The sequence below is a fragment of the Urocitellus parryii genome, chromosome 2 (assembly GCF_045843805.1).
Source record: "Urocitellus parryii isolate mUroPar1 chromosome 2, mUroPar1.hap1, whole genome shotgun sequence".
NCBI lineage: Eukaryota > Metazoa > Chordata > Mammalia > Rodentia > Sciuridae > Urocitellus > Urocitellus parryii.
Genome location: NC_135532.1, coordinates 99,143,147 through 99,163,042, shown reverse-complemented (window position 1 = coordinate 99,163,042; position 19,896 = coordinate 99,143,147). Strand labels below are relative to the sequence as shown.

At 40.9% G+C, this 19,896-nt stretch overlaps 1 long non-coding RNA gene across 1 annotated transcript; it reads left to right on the top strand.

The window, feature by feature from the left end:
* The first annotated feature begins 1,459 nt into the window (after nucleotides 1–1,459).
* Nucleotides 1,460–7,835, top strand: LOC113179436 (uncharacterized). Its single transcript, XR_003300343.2, has 3 exons — nucleotides 1,460–1,688; nucleotides 2,106–2,229; nucleotides 7,698–7,835. It is a non-coding gene; the product is annotated as an uncharacterized LOC113179436 (long non-coding RNA).
* The last annotated feature ends 12,061 nt before the right edge of the window (nucleotides 7,836–19,896 follow it).

The window sequence follows — 19,896 nt, the reverse complement described above, 5'->3', positions numbered from 1 at the left end:
AGCAGCAAACCCTGCCCTTCCCCTTGCGGCCCCTTGCAGCAAACCCTGCCCTTCCCCTTGCGGTTTCATGCCTGAAGCAGAACTCCAAGATGGTGGCAGTGTCTTCAGTTCCACTGTTGGAACCATTTATCCAATTTCAAACCTCAGTAGAAATCCGAAGTTGACGGCTCTGAGTGGGCAGGGTGGAGCAGGAGGAGAAAAAGAGGAGGAGGGAGGGAGAGATCATGAGGAAGACATGTCTTGCTAGGCAGCAAAAGTCGTTTTTAAAAAAATAAGTGCTTGCAAAGACATAACTGCAGCCAGGCTGGAAGAGGAGAAGGCCACGCTGGCCCCATGCTCCTGCCGGCCGTTCCCTGTGCTAATCCCAGTGAGAGCAACAAGAGCCCCAGGAATCTGAGCTGCCTGCCTGACTTCAGCATCTGGCGCTGGAGGCCGGGGCTGAGGATCAGGGGAAGCTCTGTCGTGTGGGTGAAGAAATACCAGCTTGTCAAGGCCCAGGACAGGTATGGCAGGGATCCCAAGCCTCCTCCAGAACAGTCCACGTGCTTTTTATTGATCTGTGCCTGCAAAGTCAAGTTTCCTCCCCTGTGAGCCCTCTAGCATCTCCTGGATGGGTATGATGGAGAGAGACAGAGAGAAGGGAAAAGTTCAGCCTTTTCACACTATCAGGGTCCAGCATGTGTATGTGTGCGTGCGTGTGCGTGTGCGTGTGTGTGTGTGTGTGTGTGTGTGTATGTGTGTGTGTGTGTTCATGTGCATCTGCATGCACACGACTGGATGCACTTGACAGTGTGTGTCTGCGTCAGGCTTTGGAAGCTGGAAGTGACAGAGCACCTTGTTCTAAATGAAGCCTGCTATCAAGTGGTAAACAAGGAGGATTCTGGGGGATTAAAATGTCGAGTCTGACCCAAAGCCAGGCCTCTGCTAATGTGCATGGTGGCCAGGAGGTGGCTGGGTGGTGCCTGGAAAGGTTTTAAAAGGCTCGAGGCCGGCACGAGGTGTGTGAAACCAGAGCTGTGCCTTTCTGTGGAAAAAGCCAGAGGAGAACAAGGAGGAGACAGACTCTCTCGCCATGAAACGTGTTTCAAGAAGTATCTTTTGAATTAAAATAGATGCACTCCGAAAATAATCTTGTTTTTGAAACATCAGAAATCTTAGGAAGAGGAAAAGGCTATCAATACACTTACCCTTTGAATCTGTTATGGCCCTTGCTATTTATAATGTATTTTTCCTCCATGTGGCTTAAAATAATCAACAGACATTATCACATTAACTCTTGCAATCCCCCCTGTCCTTCCTCAGATGCCTGCCCTCCAGGGCCACAGAGGACACAGTCCTGGCTCTGGTGGGGGTGGCCTCTGCTGCCCTTGCTCCTCTGAGCCCCCTTGGCCTGCCTGGGCCTGGGACAGCCTCCTGGCCATTGTGAGTCAGGACTTTTCTTGTTGCACAAATCCAAAGAGGCAGGGAAGCTGCTGGAGGAGCACACTAGGACATCCACCAAAAAGACCCTAGCACCGTAGGCTGGGTGTCTGCTACAGTGTCCTGACCAACTGGAGTCACTGTGAGGCCCCTGGCAAGGTATTGCAATCAGCAAACATACTTCCGGTGTTCATAGGTCATTTATTTTTTACAACTGGAGCAAATTAGAGTGATCTCAAGAGGAAGCAAAATGGCAGCCCACACAATAGGTATGTATTAACTTTTCAAACTCAGGAGAATACACATAAAAATCAATACCATCATCTTCACTTGTAAAAGCAATGAGCCGGCAACCCAAGGCTAGTACTCCCACCTGTCAGCTCTTGCTGGGAGCTGGTGGCCCTTTCCCGATAGATACTGTGAGGAAGACACGGTCAGCTCCTGATGGGCATTTGAGGTGTGACCTCTGTCAGGCAGGGACAAAGGCTGGTCTCCTGGGCTCTGAAGCCTATGCAATTTGAAGGTCACATTTAAGAAATATATATATTTCTTAAATAGATATAAATATATATAAAAGAGTTACAAAACTGCATCTACAAAGTGCCTTGGTCTGTTTTCTGTTGCTGCGACAGTCTGGGTAATTTAAAAAGGATAGTGCAATTTATAAAGAAATTTGCTTTTTATAGTTCTGGAGCCTGAGAAGTCTAAGATTGAGGCCTCCTCTGGTGACGCCACGTGCAGCAAAACCTAACGCTGTTTCCTTGCTGATGGTAACTCTGCAGAGCCCAGAAGTGACCAGGACATCATGTGGTGAGTGGGAATATGTAAGAGACAGAGCCAAGTGCCTTATGTAGCAGACCCACTGTGGAGATAACCCATTAACCCATCCAACCACAAATTGATTAATGCCTTCATGAGGCAAGGGGCGTCACGTTTATTTATTTATTTGTTCATTTATGTATTTATGTATGTGTTTGTTTATTTATTTATTGCAGTATTGGGGATTGAACCCAGGGCCTCGCACATGCTAGGCAAGTGCTCCACCACTGAGCTCCATCCCCAGCTCCCTGTTCACTCCCCAAAGGCCCCACTTCCTGATACCTCACAATGGAGGTAAAATTTCAACAGGAGTTCTAGCGAGGCCAGTCAAACCCTAGCACAAAGTTAGGCGCAAAATGAATATTTACAGTTTGATGACAAATACCAACAATGACAATTATTATTTACAAAAGGATACCAAATCCATACGTACCCCAAAGTCCATAAAAATAAAATAATTTGGAAAAATAAGAATTTTTTTTCTATATTTTTGGCTGTATATCCTTTGATTAAGGCTCCATGTGAAAAAGATTTTCTAATATTTTCTCTAGAGAGAATAGATGGAAATTTAATGTTTCCTTTAGATCAGCTGATTAAAACTTTTCTTAATTATTGATAATTTAGATAAGTTTCCTTTAGCTTCACTGCTCATCACTGGCAATGTCATGTGCTTTTTAAGGATTGTCGTCAAGTTTAGGAAAATGGTTATCAAGTTTCTTTCAAGTATTAGCAGTTGTACTTTGGGCTTGAAATACTGCTTGGTCTGTGCCTGTAATGCAGGAATTCTAATTTACTCTACACGACTCCCATCAAAACAGGAAAAAAGGATAGATAGTGCAATTATAACTGCATGCTCTGCCTTATAAATAGTACGTTCCTGTATAAATGAACTTCTGTTTGGACGAGGCATTGATGAGAACTGAATCCATTGCCTAAAATTTTATATGCCTAATTATCAGAAGATTGTCCCAAAAGAAAAAAGGAACACTCATGCTCTGGTAGGATGACAACTTAGTATGATTTCCACTATGGAAATCAGTATGGAAATTCTTCAAAAGACTAAGAATAGAACCACCACATGACCCAGCTATACCACTCTTGGGTACTTATCCTAAAGAACTAAAATCAGCACTCGTAGTGATAAATGCACACCTATGTTTATAGCAGCACAACTCACAATAGCCAAGTTACAGAACCAGCCTAGGGATCCACGAACAAATGAATGGATAAAGAAAAGCGGGTCTACATACACAATGGAGTTTTGTTCAGCCATAAAGAAGAATGAATTGATGTCATTTGCTGCTAAATGGATGGAACTGGAGAACATCGTGCTAAATGAAATAAGCCAGTCTCAGAAAGTCAAGGATCAATGTTTTCTGTCATATGTGGAAACTACAGAAGAAAATGGGAAAAGGGGATATTTCATCAGGAAGAAGGAAGAGGGAATGGAAAGGGGAGGTACTGGGTAATGACATTGCTCACCTTATGAAAAAGTATAAATATGCCAATGAACACCACTAAGATGTATCATTAAAATGAACTAATAAAGACATTTTTTAAAAACAATTAAGTTTCAGTCTCTAAAAGAAATTATCCCACAAATACCATAGACTCTGTATATTTCAAGTCTTGTTTTTCTTGCATTATCTACCCACCTCCAGAGCTGGGTGCCCCGGGCATGTTCATGTCAAGACGCTGAGCAAATTTGCAGAGTGGGCAGTGAGGATATTTCTGGAAGTCTTTCTTCGACCAGCATAGTCAGTATTTATTTATCACAGAAATGCATCACACTAAACACAACCCCACTCAAACCTCCTTAGCAGATACCAGAAAAGTCTTTGGCTACGCCAGGGTCTCCTGACACAAAAAGGAGTTTGACAGAGAAGAGAACAGACAGTGACCATGGTCTTAAGCTTGCAGATTACCGCTCACCTTTGCGAATTCCACAAAAAAAACCTAGAACCATGTGGACACATTACTGAGATCCCTCCCAAGGTCTTGAAAATGACCTGGCTGTAAGGGACCCGAAGGCCAAGCCTCATTTGTTTCGCAGTGAATCATTCTGTGCTGGTGGATAATACCGTTCTTGCTCCCTGCCTTTCCTAAAAACAAAATGAGGTTTAAAAACACGTAGACATGCTGAAATTTCACATCCCCTCTGCCCTTAGGATCTGAGCCAGGCCCCATGAAGTGCCCTTTGCTGCAATACCACTGGCTGTTGTGGGGCCTGTTAATCATGTTAGTGACTTAGTTCCCCACGATAATCTTTTGGAGTCTTGTCTAAATCTTATGAAGGAAATGTATCTCACATGTGGCCATTGCCCACCAACTATGTCCCACCCTTATAGAAACAGAAGAGGACTCCTGGGAGGGAGGGAGGCCCTTCCTTATGTTCCAGGTAGAGGAGAGGAAAATGCTCTGAGGTTTTTGGGACCAGGATTAGACTCCTTCGAAACTATCCTTAGCTCTTTCCCTAGTTCAGAGACTCAGCTTTCTGCCATCCCGTCTCACACCCGTTGAAACACAATGCATGCAGCCTTCAAATGGATCTCACCTCGTACGGTATACATGGTTATCGCTCCAATAATGTCATATCACCCGCCAGCCCAAAACCTTTTGAGAGCTACTATTCATTCTCAAGGACCTATGTGAATTAGAGCTACTCTGCTTCATTCCAGAGCCTAATTTTGTTGCACACATTTGTCCTTCTCCTTTGGACCAGAGGACTGTCCTGGGCATGTTCTGGTCAAGGTCATGGCAGGGGTACAGGACAGCGATTGGAACCATGTGAGGTCTCTGAAGACTCAAGGCTTGGAACTAGCCCACTATAGCTATCTATGACTGTGGGTGGCCAAGGCAAATCCTACGGACAGCTTCAAAATCGAAGGTGGGAAGTACACTCCACTCACAAGCAGGCTATGACAAGGGTGTGAATTCTGGGAGGGATTAAAAAACTGGGGCCAATAATTCAATCTATCATACGTCAGGAGGAGCAAAGTTGACAGATGGGCAAGCCCAGTAGGGATGAGGGGATTTGGGAGTGCCACAGTCAACATAGCTTTAGTAGGGCATTTGGCAAGGGCAAATGTGAACAGCTGGGTGGATTTATTGCTGAACCACTGTGCCCAAAGAGCATTGGCTCATAGATCGATGTCCATCTGGAAGGGGTTTGCTGTAGCATGCCACCAGCTTTCACGCTACTTTGCTGCTTTCATCCACATTTTGGATGTAGGTATTGGAATTGTGTTTTATCAAAGTTTTAGATGATGCACAGCTGAGCAGGGTGACTAGTGTTCTTTGAAAGAAATATCAAAACTGATATCAACAGGCTGGATTTATGGATCCAAAACAACAAAAGTGAGCAAACAAACTCACATTTATTGAACAGCTGCTATATACCAATCACAAATTTTGTTGAAACTTTGCAACTTTGAAGTAGATAATGTTATGCTCTTTTTTCTTAATTGAAAATAATAACATAGAAAAAAACAAACTATGTCCCAATCAAGCAAAATAAAGAAAATAAAATTAGAATAGAAATTAATAAAAGAGGATAGAAAAACCATAGAGAAAATCAGCAAAACCAAAGTTGATTCTTTAAAAAAGATCAATAAAATTGATAAACATTTAACTGGACTGATCAAGGATAAAAGAGAGAGGACTAAAATTATTAAATCAGGAATTATAGATAAGGCGTCACTACTAACTTTGCAGAAGTAAAAAGAATTATAAGGAAATAGTATAAACAACTATATCTCAACAAAGTAGATAAGGCAGGCAAAATGGACAATTTCCTAGAAAGACACACATGACCAACATTGACTAAAGAGGTAAAATATTTGAATAAAAATCTATAACAAGTAAAGAGATTGGGTTAGAGCCAGCAGGACATGGTAAGGCCTGTTATCCCAGTAACTCAGGAAGCTGAGACAGCTGAGACCTCACAATTTTGAGGTCAGCCTCAGCAATTTAGCAAGATCCCACATCAGAATAAAAGGTAATCAGGGCTGGGGAGGTAGCTAAGTGGTAAAGTGCCTCTGGGTTCAATTTCCAGGACCAAAAAGAAGGAGGGGAGAGAGAGGGGGGGTGAGAAGAAATCAAATCAGTAATTTAAAAATTTTTATAGAGAAGTCCAACCTCAAAAGGATTTATTGGCAAATTTTATAGAGATATGAAAAAATGTGAGATATGTATGTGTAATAAGAATTGTAATGCATTCTGCTGTTATTTATTTATTTTAAGTCAATTTTTTAAAAATTCAAAGAAGAACTAATACAAAATCCTTGACAACTTTTTACAAAAATTAGAAGAGGAGGAAATCTTTCCAACTTACTGTAAAACCTCATGAGAGAAAAAAAATTCTACAGAACAATATTCTTTATCAAAATAGATGCAAGAAAATATTAGCTAGCAAAATCTAGCAAGGAAAGAATGATATACTATGCACAAGTGAGATTTGTCCTGAAAATGCAAGATTAGTTTAACATCCCCAAACCAATTAATATAATAAACCATATTAATAAAATCAAGGACAGAAACCATAAGATTATTTCAATAAGTGCAGAAAAGGCATTTGACAAAAATCAAGACCAATTCATGATGAAACCGTGCTCAACAAGAGAAAGGGACTTTATCTGACAGAGGGAATCCATGAAAAACCTACAATTAGTATCACGCTAAATAGTGAAAGACTGAATTTTTTCCCAAAGTTCAGAAACAGGGTAAGGATATCTGTTCTTATCACTTCTGTTTAAAATATGTTGAAGGCTTTGGTGAGAAAATTAGGTAAGAGAAATAAATAAAGGGCATCAAGATTGGAAGAAAATAACAATCTATTTGCAGATGATATGGTCTTGTATGGAGAACTCCTAAGAAGCCCACTAAGACACTATTGGAAGTAATAAGAATTGTAATGCAAAAAAAAAATCAGTAAGAGAGTTCATGTACAATGGCATAATTTGCTGTGAACTTTATATACAGAGTTATGAAAAATTGTGCTGTGAGTGGATAATTATGAATGTAATACATTACACTATTGTCATGTATGAAATAAATAAATAAGAAAAAAAAGAAGTAATAAGCAATTTTGGCAGTGTGGCTGGATACAAGATTAACACACAAAAGTCAACTGAAGTTTTATGCTTCAATGAACTTTCTAAAATTTGAATTAAGAAAACAATTCTAGTTATAGTAACATCAAAAATAACAAACACTTCAGTGTACATTTAACAAAAGAAATGCAACACTTGAATGACTTGCATGCTGAAAACTATAAATTATTGTTGAAAAAAATAAGTAAGAACTAAATAAATGGAAAGACATACCAAGTTTATCATTTGGAAGACTTAATATTTTTATAATGTTTACCAAAGTAGCCTACAGGTTAATGGAATACTTATCAAATTCAATTGCTCTTTCTTTTTTTTTCTTTCTTTCATTTATTTATTTTATTTTTGCAGAATTTGAAGAGCCAATTCTAAAATGCAAGCAAAAATTTCAGAGACCTAGATTCGCCAAACAATATTGAATGAGAAGAACAACTGGAAGACTCACATTTCCTGATTCCAAATAACTACAATGCTACAGTAATCAATACTATGTGGTACTAGCATAAGAACAGATATATAGATCCATTAAATAGAATCAAAGGTCCATTGCCGCAAACTGCCCGGCCCTGGGCCGGCTGAGTCCCGCTCCTGCTGCCGAGCACTGCCTGCGGCACCCCTGCTGAGCGATTCCCTGCTGAGCTGTCAGTGCACGCGGGCTTGCAATCTTGCAACCCGGTTGGGCACAAAAACACAAGCCAGTCAAACTGAGACAAAGTTTTATTTAGAGAAAGGCCGTGTGCGTCCCCTAACAGGTGGGCCCGCCACGTGTGTGTGTTCTACCTGAGGGGGGGGGGGGGGGGGGCTTCCACTTCCCCCGGAACACCCTCCTACCATCCTTTTCCAACCAATGGGAACTCTCCCATTACAAGAGTGACATGAGTAACCTGAGTCTTGAAATGGGCCCAGCTGAACAGCATGAGTCCAATTACCATATGAATGTGAATTGCTGGCTGGCAGTCATTAAATCCAAAGGTGCCTATATCAATATTTTTGCTGTGGCTCCTAACATCTGCCCCCTACTGTTTAAATAAACAACAGGCAAATGTGGCTAGGGACCGTGCCTGTTAGGTATGTCCAATTCACATATGGTTCTTACCCGTCATGGGAAAACTGACCTTATTGCGTCAGTCTCCTGGCTTAGGTTGATACCACTGTAACCGAATCATACCCGTCACTGACTACCGGTCCAGTATATAGCCATACCTGTGTAATAGGCCTATGCACCAGTGGGGGGGTGAGGTTCTTGCCTCACCTCTGTTGGCCCCCAAATTTAACCTTGGTGCCAGTGGGGGGGTGAGGTTCTTGCCTCACCTCTGTTGGCCCCCAAATTTAGACCATCACTAGCAGAAGGGAGAAAGACGCAGAATTGCCACGACACCAAGCCAATTGACGGCTCCTATGGAAACACTGGTGACACATCGGCTAAGATATTTAGCACTACCAGTTCGCTGTATCAACAAATAGAACACAATGCATACAGGTGATACATAGTCCAGACAAGTTGTGTAAGCAGTTCAAAGTGGAGGAGTCTATCAATATGTCCATTTCCTCCCAAGGTAAATTAAGTCCTTGATTGAGCAGTTCAAATTGGAGGAGTCTATCAATATGTCCATTTCCTCCCAAAGTAAATTAAGTCCTTGATTGAGCAGTCTTATTGAGTTATTTTGATTGATGTATCAATTTATACAGTTTATAGTGATAGCTATCATAAAAGTTGTAGTTTGGTCTTAGTCTTCATCGGCACTGGGATGGAGATGGGAATTATGGCCATGTTGCTAAAGAGACATTATCCTGAACAGAATTATGAAATATAATGAAAAGGAAAGGTGAAAGTAAACAAACATATCTGTTAACCACCTTTAAAAACAAAATTTAATAACAGCTGTTTACCTAAAGTAAATTAAACCATATAAGTCACGTGACTAAAATTTTTTTTTTTGAATACTTGTATCTATTTATACATGAGCGCTCCTTATAAATGAAATATGGACATACACACATACAGACATACAACACAAAACAGCATACATAACATAGAACATATAAGACAATAGTAAATAAAGGCCTTGTAGCTATAGCTAGGTGAAATCTCCATTGCAATGTTTAAAAACTTTACAGTTAAAAAAAAAAATAAAAAAATAAAACACAGTCAAAAAAAAAATAAAACTGATCAGAAAAACATTAACCTAGGTTTATATGAGCTTAAAAAATAAGGTAAAATAAAATAAAATAAAATAGAACTTTATGATGTGGGAAAAATGCAAATAATAAAATAGATATTGAAAAAGGCACCGTGGTAAATCACTGTCACAGATGTAAGAATAGCCAGGCTGGAACTCTGGATATCAGCTGTTATGGATTTGAGTCAAATCATCTTCTTTTTCTGTAGAAATTGTTTTAGTTAATCTCTCTGGAATCCAAATTGGTTGCTGTTCCTCCTGTGGAAAAACACAGACGGAGCCCCGACTCCAGACTATTACTGGGTCCGGACCTTTCCATTGTCCTGTTAGAATATCTTTCCAAAGTACCTTAGGCTTATGTACATTTTTCGGATACATATGTCTTTCCGCAGCACTAAGTCCTGATGAATCCAAATTTAGAAAGTTTAGAGTAAAAAGGGTTATTTTAAGTTTATCTTTGGGGGATATATACCCCTTACTAATTCCCTCCCTTTGCTTTAATAAGTACATTTTTATAGTTTGATGAGCTCTTTCAACTATGCCTTGTCCCTGTGGGTTGTATGGGATTCCTGTTATATGAGTAATGCCAAATGATGAGCAAAATTGTTTAAAAGACTTGGAAGTGTAACCAGGGCCATTATCAGTTTTTAACTGTTTAGGAACACCCACAGTGGCAAAATTTTGTAAGCAATGAGCTATAACATCTTTAGTTTTTTCTCCGGGATGAAGGGAGCCCATCAAAAATCCAGAAGAAGTATCAACTGTAACATGTAAATATTTTAATTTTCCAAATTCTGGCAAGTGTGTGACGTCCATCTGCCAAATATGGTTAGGTATCAGTCCTCTAGGATTGACTCCAAGATTAACTTGTGGCAAAAATGTCACACAATTTTGACATTGTTTTATTATATGTCTGGCTTGTTCTTTAGTTATTTTAAAACGTTTTTGTAAAGTATTAGCATTGACATGGAACCTTTTATGAAAATTTATAGCTTCTTCTATTGTGGAGAAAATATGTATGTCATGTGTAGATTTATCTGCTAGTTCATTACCCAAACTAAGCGCTCCAGGCAATCCTGTATGTGCTCTGATATGTCCTATAAAGAATGGATCCTTTCTATCCCAGATTAGACTTTGTATAGCAGAAAACAAAGAGAAAACAGTAGAGGAAGGAGAAATCCTACCAGCATCTTCAAGAGATACGATAGTATTAACTACATACTGACTATCAGAAAATAAATTAAATGTAGAATCTTTGAACATCATAAAAGCTTGCAATACTGCATTGAGCTCTACCTTTTGAGCTGATTGTTTGGGTACTAAAAATGTAAAAGTTTGATCAGGAGTAACTACTGCTGCTGTACCATTGTTTGACCCATCAGTGAATATATTTGGAGCATTTATGATAGGGGTTTTTCTTGTCATTTTTGGAAAAACTATAGGATGCTTAGACCAAAAAGACAACAAAGGATTAGATGGCAAGTGATTATCAAATGCAACACTAGATTTACACATGATTATTGCCCAAGTATTTAACTCATTAGCTAACTCATCAATTTGATCCATAGTATATGGAGTAATAATTTTATTGGGAGAAATCCCAAACACTCCTTTTGCTGCTTTTATTCCTTTGAGTATTAATTGCCCTACAGCCTCAGGATATCTAGTAAGAATAGTATTAGGAGAATAAGATAAATGTATCCATAATAATGGACCTTCTTGCCAAAATACCCCTGTAGGAATATTTTTTGTCGGTAGTACAATAAATAATAAAGGCAAACTTATATCAATTCTATCCAAATGCATATTTTCCATATATGTTTCAATGATTTTTAATGCCTTTCTAGCTTCAGGCGTTAACATGCGGGGTGAATTTGGATCTGATGGACCCTTTAGAATATCAAATAAAGGTCCTAATTCTCCTGTTGGTATGCCTAGATAAGGCCTTATCCAATTTATATCTCCCAATAACTTTTGAAAGTCATTAAGTGATTTGAGTTGATCTACTCGTATTTGAATTTTTGGTGGACGGACCATGGTTGAGGATAATAGAACTCCTAAATAATTAATTGGAAGATTTAATTGTACTTTATCTATTGCTATCTCTAGATTATAATTTTTTAATAAGTTTGTAAGCGTGGCATAACATTCTAGCAATGTGTTTTTATGTGCCATTAACACATCATCCATATAGTGAAATATCTGTAGTTCAGGGTTTTGATTTCTAAGTGGCTGGATTGCTTTATCAACATAAATTTGGCACAAAGTTGGGCTGTTAGCCATCCCTTGAGGGAGTACTTTCCATTCATATCTCTGATCAGGACCTTCATGATTCAGTGCAGGGATAGTAAATGCAAAATGCGGACTATCCTCGGGATGAATTGGAATTGAGAAGAAACAATCTTTAATATCTATAGCTAGAACATGCCAGGTTTTTGGTAGAGCAGACAATTGGGGAATCCCTGATTGAGCAGGTCCCATAATAACCATCTCATTATTGATGGCTCTTAAATCTTGTAATAATCTCCATTTACCAGATTTCTTTTTAATAACAAAAATGGGAGTATTATGGGGAGATACGGAAGGTTGTATATGTCCTTCCGCTAATTGCTGTTTGACCAGATCATGGGCTACTTGTATCTTTTCTTTAGTTAGGGGCCACTGAGGAACCCACACTGGTCTTTCTGATTTCCAAGTAATTTTGATTGTCTCAGTGGCCCTTTTTGAAAACCCAATCCATGTTTATCTATCTCTTGATCTACTTGAATTGGTGCTGTTATATCTTGTTCTTGATCTCTTAATCTCTTTTCTTTTCTAAAGCCTTGTTTTGCCCTAGTAGTGGGCGCGTTAGGATTGACGTTATTTGTTAATGTCAATCCTAATTGATCTAGGACGTCTCGTCCCCATAAATTTATGGGGAGATGGTCCAATACATAGGGCTGTATAGTTCCTTCACATCCTTCAGGATCCCTCCAATCTAATACCATTGCACTTCTATGGGGATTAGTTGCCACTCCTAGGCCTCTAAGCGTTTGGGTCGCTTGCTGTAATGGCCAATGTTTAGGCCATTCCTGGCGAGATATGATGCTGAGGTCAGCGCCTGTGTCCAGCAGTCCATTAAAATCATGCCCTTGAATATTTAATTTTAGCATAGGGCGAGAATCTAAATTTAAAGATAGCATAGCCCAATCTACACCTGTGGAGCCTAATCCCTTGGAACCTCTTTCTACATTACAACTGGAAAATTTATCATGTAGGCTTGGTATTATTAATAACTGTGCTATTCTATCTCCTGATTAAATTACTGATATACCTCTTGGAGAACTAGCTATAATTTTTATTTCACCCTCATAATCAGGATCAATTACCCCAGGACTTATCATAAGTCCTTTTAAGTGTAGAAGAACTGCGTCCTAATAATAAGCCTACTGTTCCCTGGGGAAGAGGTCCTTTTACTCCTGTGGGAATGATTTGAACTCCCATCTCTGGAGTTAATACTGCTCTGGCAGAGGCACAGATGTCCAACCCAGCGCTCCCTCTAGTCTGTCTGATGAGGGATCTAATGGATAATGCGTCCTGGGCACCACCTTGATGGTGCTGCTGGGTTCCTCCATTGCCCCGTATATTTGTGGTTTTGGGCCCCGGGGCATTGGGCCCTCCAATTCGTTTTTTGACAACGGGGCCTGATGCCTTTCTCCACGATATCGTGGGTAGACACTTGGTCTTTGTCCATTTTTTAATAACGGAATACCCTCTATGGTGGTTTGAGAATGGCATTCATTAGCCCAATGTCTCCCTCTATGGCATCGTGGGCAAATACCCGGGATTCTACTCTTTTGATACCTAGCTTTGTTAAACCCTCCTCCTATGGGGCAATTTCTTTTAAAATGCCCTTCTTGATTGCAATTATAGCATGTTTTTGGCTTGGTACTTAAAGCCTGTTTTACTTCAGCTGCCATGACTTGTCCTTGTTCATTAATGTCTCTACATAATTTAATATATGTGTTTAAATCTTCCTGTTTCCACGGTCTAATGACCTCTTTGCAGCAACGATTTGCTTGATCGTAAGCCAGTTGTTTTATAAATGGCATTGCCTGTTCTGTATTTTCAAATGTCTCAGAGGCTGCTTCAATAAGTCTAGCTACAAAGTCAGCGTAGGGCTCATTAACTCCTTGTATTATCTTAGATAGTTGACCTTGAAAATCCCCTTGTCCCTTCAAAGTTTTCCATGCCTTAATTGCATTTATGGCGACCTGAGCGTATACGCCAGGATCATATCTGATTTGCTGCATCTGCCCTTCAAATTCTTCTTTCCCCAGTAACATTTTCAGGTCTTGTTCAGGGTAACCTGCTTCTGCATTTCGCCTAGCTGTCTCCTTGCAAAATTCCTCATTGGCAATTTTCCATAATAAATATTGTCCTCCATTTAGCACAGAATTACACACGTTAGCCCAATCTGCTGGTGTTAAGTCCCAGCTGGTAATAGATTCGACCATACTGACTGTGAAGGGAGCGGCCGGGCCGTAGGTTGCTACAGCTTCCTTTAATTGCTTTACTATTTTGAAATCTAAGGCACGGTAAACTCGTTCTCTTTCTTCTCCCCGCTCAACTACAGGGCATGCTAATTTTTGGGGTCCCGCCTCAGGATTCCTTTCATCATCTATGGAGGCAGGTAAAGCTGTTGGTTGAATTATGCCCTCTGGTGGTGAAACGGAGTTAGTAGCAGCCTCCCTATCTGATGACCGTTTTTTCCCTGAGCTTGCCTTGTTCAAATTTTCTTCTATCTGACTAGCTTGAGAGACCTTTTGTTTTGCTTGACCTAATATGTTTTCTGCCATGGCCTGGACCTCTAACAATTTACTTAATAGTTTTTCGGTTTGTTTTTTACTAGATTCTAATCTACTATAAAGGTAACGTAACCCAATAAGATAGGATAGAAGAAAGCCAAAACAGAATGAAACAGAAACGGAGAGGAGGAAAATGATTATGTCAATTTTCTCTCTCTCAGGGCCGAATAACTTCAAACCTTGAGTTAACCATTTATCCCAACTCGTCTGAAAAAATTGTAAGGCTAGAGAGCCTGAAATAAAAGCAGAATAAATCAAAACAGAAATACCCATTCTGTCACCTTTCCTTAGGGGCGAGCGATATTACTCACCTTTAAATTTTGGGCGTTCCCAGTACAGGGCCACCAAAATGCCGCAAACTGCCCGGCCCTGGGCCGGCTGAGTCCCGCTCCTGCTGCCGAGCACTGCCTGCGGCACCCCTGCTGAGCGATTCCCTGCTGAGCTGTCAGTGCACGAGGGCTTGCAATCTTGCAACCCGGTTGGGCACAAAAACACAAGCCAGTCAAACTGAGACAAAGTTTTATTTAGAGAAAGGCCGTGTGCGTCCCCTAACAGGTGGGCCCGCCACGTGTGTGTGTTCTACCTGAGCCGGGGGGGGGTTTCCACTTCCCCCGGAACACCCTCCTACCATCCTTTTCCAACCAATGGGAACTCTCCCATTACAAGAGTGACATGAGTAACCTGAGTCTTGAAATGGGCCCAGCTGAACAGCATGAGTCCAATTACCATATGAATGTGAATTGCTGGCTGGCAGTCATTAAATCCAAAGGTGCCTATATCAATATTTTTGCTGTGGCTCCTAACAGTCCATAAATAAACTCTTACATTTATGATCAATCAATTTTTGACAAAGGTATCATCCATTAACAGAGAAAAAATGGCCTCTTTAACACATAGTGCTGGCAATATTGGAGTTCCACCTATAAGAAAATGCAGATGGACCCCTACTCCACATCATATCCAAAATAACTCAATGGATCAACAATACAAATAAAAGAACGTAAACCACAACATTCTTAAAAGAAAGTATGGTAGCAAATTTTCATTCCTGAATATTTGGCAATAGATTCTTAAATATAATATCCAAAGCCTGAGCAATGAATTTCAAACTTTTGTTCTCCAAAGCACAAAAGAAAGCATCATCCAGAGAGTGAAAAGTACAACCTACATAATGGGAGAAAAACACATTTGCAAATCATATATCTGTTATGGGATTTTAATCTACAACACAAAAAGACTTCTTATAACAAATAGTAAGAAGACACTAATTTTAAAATGGGCAAGATTTGAATAGGCATTTCTCCAAGGAAGATGTACAGTGTCTGACAGACATATTAAAAGATGTCAATATCATTAATTACTAGGGAAATGCAAATCAAAACCACATGAGATCACACTTAATGTCCACAAATAAGATATTTTTAAAATGGTGTTTGTGAAGAATTGAAGAAATTGGAACCCTCGTAAGTTGTTGGTGGGAATGTAAAATTGTGCAGCCACTTTGGAAAACAGTTTGGTAATTCCTCTTAAGAGTAATGGTGGTCACTATATGACCCAGAAATTCTACCTGTAGGTATGTACCCAAGAAAATTGGAAACATACATCCATACAAAGACTTAGACATAAAAATGTTCATAAAAAAACATTGCTCATAATACCTAAAAAAAGTGGGAATAACTCAAACGTGCATCAGCTGATGAACGGATGAACTAAAGGTGGTACATCTACTCAATGAAATATTATTTGGCAATAAAAAAGAAAATAAAGTACTGATACCTGCTACAACATTCTGAACCTTGAAACCATTTTGCTAAATGGAACAAGTCAAGCATAAATAATGAGACAATATAAGACTCCATTTCTATGAAATGTCCAGAATGGCCATATACATGGAGACAGAAAAATAGATTAGTGATTGCTTAGGGCTAGGATAGGGGTAAGAGAGGAATAAGGATTGACATGAATAGTAAAGAATCTGCAAGGAGGACAAAAATTGTCTAAAATTAGAGGGTGGTAAGTTTGCAAATCTGTGGATATATATGATAAGAAACCTAGAATTGTTTGCTTAAATTGGTAAATAGATGGCATACGACTTATATCTCAATAAGGCCCTATTTTAAAAAACTGACTATCCAGGTGAAAAAAGGAGCTATATCCTTGGGAAGTGCTTCCCTGTAGTTTAACATGCACATGTCACCTGGACATGGTGTTAAAATCCAGATACTGTTTGCTTCTGGTTCTGGCACCACCCCTTGAAAAGCAAGATCCCAAGGTAGTTTGACATCTTTCTTGGGGTTGCCCAGCTGGTGAAAGGGGAAAAGTCTAGATTCAAGTCCACTGGACTACAGGGTTTCTAGTCAGTGGTTAACTGAAGGATACCTCAGGCTTGACTTCTCACAACTGTTGTGAAAAATAGTCCAGGGTTTTATATAATCATAACCTCAGTGGGTCAACAGTTCATCACAATCTCTAAAACTATGACTGCATTCTTAAACTGAATTGATAGTGTCCATCCTAGTAGAGAAAGCGTAGCCTTGTGTACCTCAGTTCAATCAGGCCACGTTGGGAATCCAAAGCCCTGATGTGGGAGCCACATTGAGAAGAATACTGGAAGGCCATAATTAGCCCACAACAAGGGAATCTTCATGGTGTGGGGAATAGATACCTTATCCTAAGGAGAACGGATAAATGATGGGGAAGCTTTATACTCACAAAGCCAAGATTCATGCTGGGTGTGGTGGTGCACACCTGTACTCCCAGCCCCTTCAGATGCTGAGACAGGAGATACTTGAACCCTGGAGTGTGGAGCCAACCTGGACAATCTAGTGAGACCCTGTCTAAACAAATAAATAAATAAAGATTCCAACATGCTAGAACAGCTTTAAAGAAGGGCTATCCTGTGAAAGAAAAACTAAATGTTTCCTATTGTGACCCAGAAAACAGAACAAATATTAAGAAAGGAAGGTTGCCGGGCACGGTGGTGCACGCCTATAACCCCAGCATCTCCAGAAGCTGAGTCAGGAGGATCACAAGTTCAAAGCCAGCCTCAGCAAAAGCAAGGTGCTAAGAACTCAGTGAGACCCTGCCTCTAAATAAAAATACAAATAGGGCTGGGGATGTGGCTCAGGAGTTGAGTGCCCCTGGGTTCCATCCCTGGTACCTGCTCCACCTCCTCCAGTCAAAAAAAAGAAGGGAAGGTTGTAGGGAACTCACTCTGACAAATGAAAAAAATAATAAAAATCTAATCATTAAAAGCTTCCCATCTCACTTCAAGATGCAGAAACCACACATTATTGGCTTAAGCCAAATGGGAAGTTACTTGTTCACAGGGCATGAAAGTCTAGAGATAGATAGGTTTCAGGCACTCCATCCTTCCATGCTCTTTTCTGCATGTTGACGTCATCCTCGGGACGTCTCCTTCAGTAGTGACAAGACAGTCGCTAACAGCACCCGGCTTAGATCTATCTTCTCACTTGAGTAACCAGGAAAATGAATGGGCCCCCTTCCCAAGGGTTCCACGGACATTCTCAGGGCTGTTGCTGTACAGCCTAGATCACACACCCATTCTGAAGCCAGTCCTTGGGGCCACCGTGGGAAACAGGATGATTTACCAGACCTTCCACTAACACTGGAGATGGGGCCAGCCCCTGCCCAAACCATAAGGACTGAGACTGGAGAAGGGTTGGTTCTTAAAAAAATGTTTTTGAAATAATTGCCTGGGTGCTCTTTCCTGAAGAGAAGTCCGTCAGTAGCCAACAGATTTCCTGAACAACTATCTAAATTCAAGAGGCTCCTTTGGGAGAGGAAGGGGCTCCCCCACCACAGGAGACAGCCAAGCAGAGGCGGAAGGACTTCCATCACCTTTGCATAGTCAGGAGCAGCGGATGGGGGTCATGGCAGTAATTGCTCTCAAGCACTTGCTTCTGCCTCAAGATCCCTTTCATCAGAAAGAAGTTTCCTGATTCACATTTCAGAGGATTTTTCAGGCCCTAATTGGAAACAGACTTATTTCCTTTTGCATTCCCTTTTAAGTCAGCCATACAGCCTAGATGGACGCTCTCTCTGTGTCACTGGCCACAACCTTATGTCTTTACTCTCCTTAAATACACTCTCTCCCAGGGGATATTGAAGTGAGGCCCCCAGCCCAACATCACCGTCTCTTGCATTATCATTTCTTCTACATGGATCTTCAGCAAGCCATTTCTTATTTGAGGCAAAGTATTTGTTTTACCAGAAAATAAGATCCCACATGGCAACTGTATAAAGGTAACGTGTGTGTACGGTGTGTGTGCGTGACCGTACGTACACACATGTACATGCATCTGTGTGTGTGTACACGTGTGCACATTGCATGGGTGAAGGAGCAGGGTGCCACTGAGAGGATGTGACAGTGCTTGGGATTGGGGGACAGGAATCTCTGCCAGATGCTGGAACTCAAGTGAACTCCTGCAGTCAGGATGGCCCTGGGACCCCAGCAGTAGCTCACACAGCCTCAGCGGCCACAGACTTGACTCTTCCCTCTCACGGCTGACTGGCTTGCCTTTTCCTTGTTCTGGAAGAGAACTATCTCTGGATCCGTGTTTCTGTTTTGCTCCAGACAATAGGCCAGCTCTAATCTAAATCTCTACCCCTTTTCCAAATATCCATGGCCAGAAGAGGAGGGGTGAAGCCAGACACAGATTTGTGCAGGCTGTCTTTCAGTGAGTCTGTGGCCAGCACTGCTGAAGTGGGGTGCCCACCTAGCCAGCACCCTGGCTGTGTCAAGTGCATCCCTCCCCTAGCATCCAAGTGTTGCAGAGAAGATTAGTAACCAACCAACAGAAAAGGAATAAACAGATCAGGCCATCAGAGCAGCAAGGAATTCTCATCTTTCAAATGACAGATGCAGAGGAGGAAGGGGAGACCCTTGTGCAGGACCTAGTAGACAGTGCTAGGAAATGGGTTCAGATTAAGGAGAAGAATCCTTAAGAAATCCACCAAAGCACAGATGTCCTCTGCACTGGTAGCCTATGGGAGGGTGCATTCAAGTCAGTGTGTCCACATTGTCCCTAGGGAAAGGCTGGATGTGCTACAGATCATACAGATTAGGAAACTAAAGCTATGCATGATAGGACAGGCAGGTGTCCCCCCCTCCCTGCCCTGCTCAGAAATTAACACCCTCTTCTCTAAGACTTTTAAGTGATTCACTGGGGAGGGGGCCCTACCTAAAGAATCAGGAAGAGCCAGACCACAGAATGATCCAGTTCTCTGTTTCTTGCTGAAAAATAAGACTGAAAACATCGGACAACATGAGCATCCGAGGGCTCACCAACCCTAACCTAGAGGCACCATTTTCGTGAAAATATACAACCAGAGGGCTGGAGGGAAATGCTAAGGGACACCGTGTTTCCAGGCACTGCAAGAGAATTGGACACAGCAATTAATGGAATCTTATAAAACAAATTCAAATTGATCAGTCAGTAAATTAGAGTATTGCCACCCAGACTGAAACCGATTTAAAGGAACATAAATTGAGTCAATAAC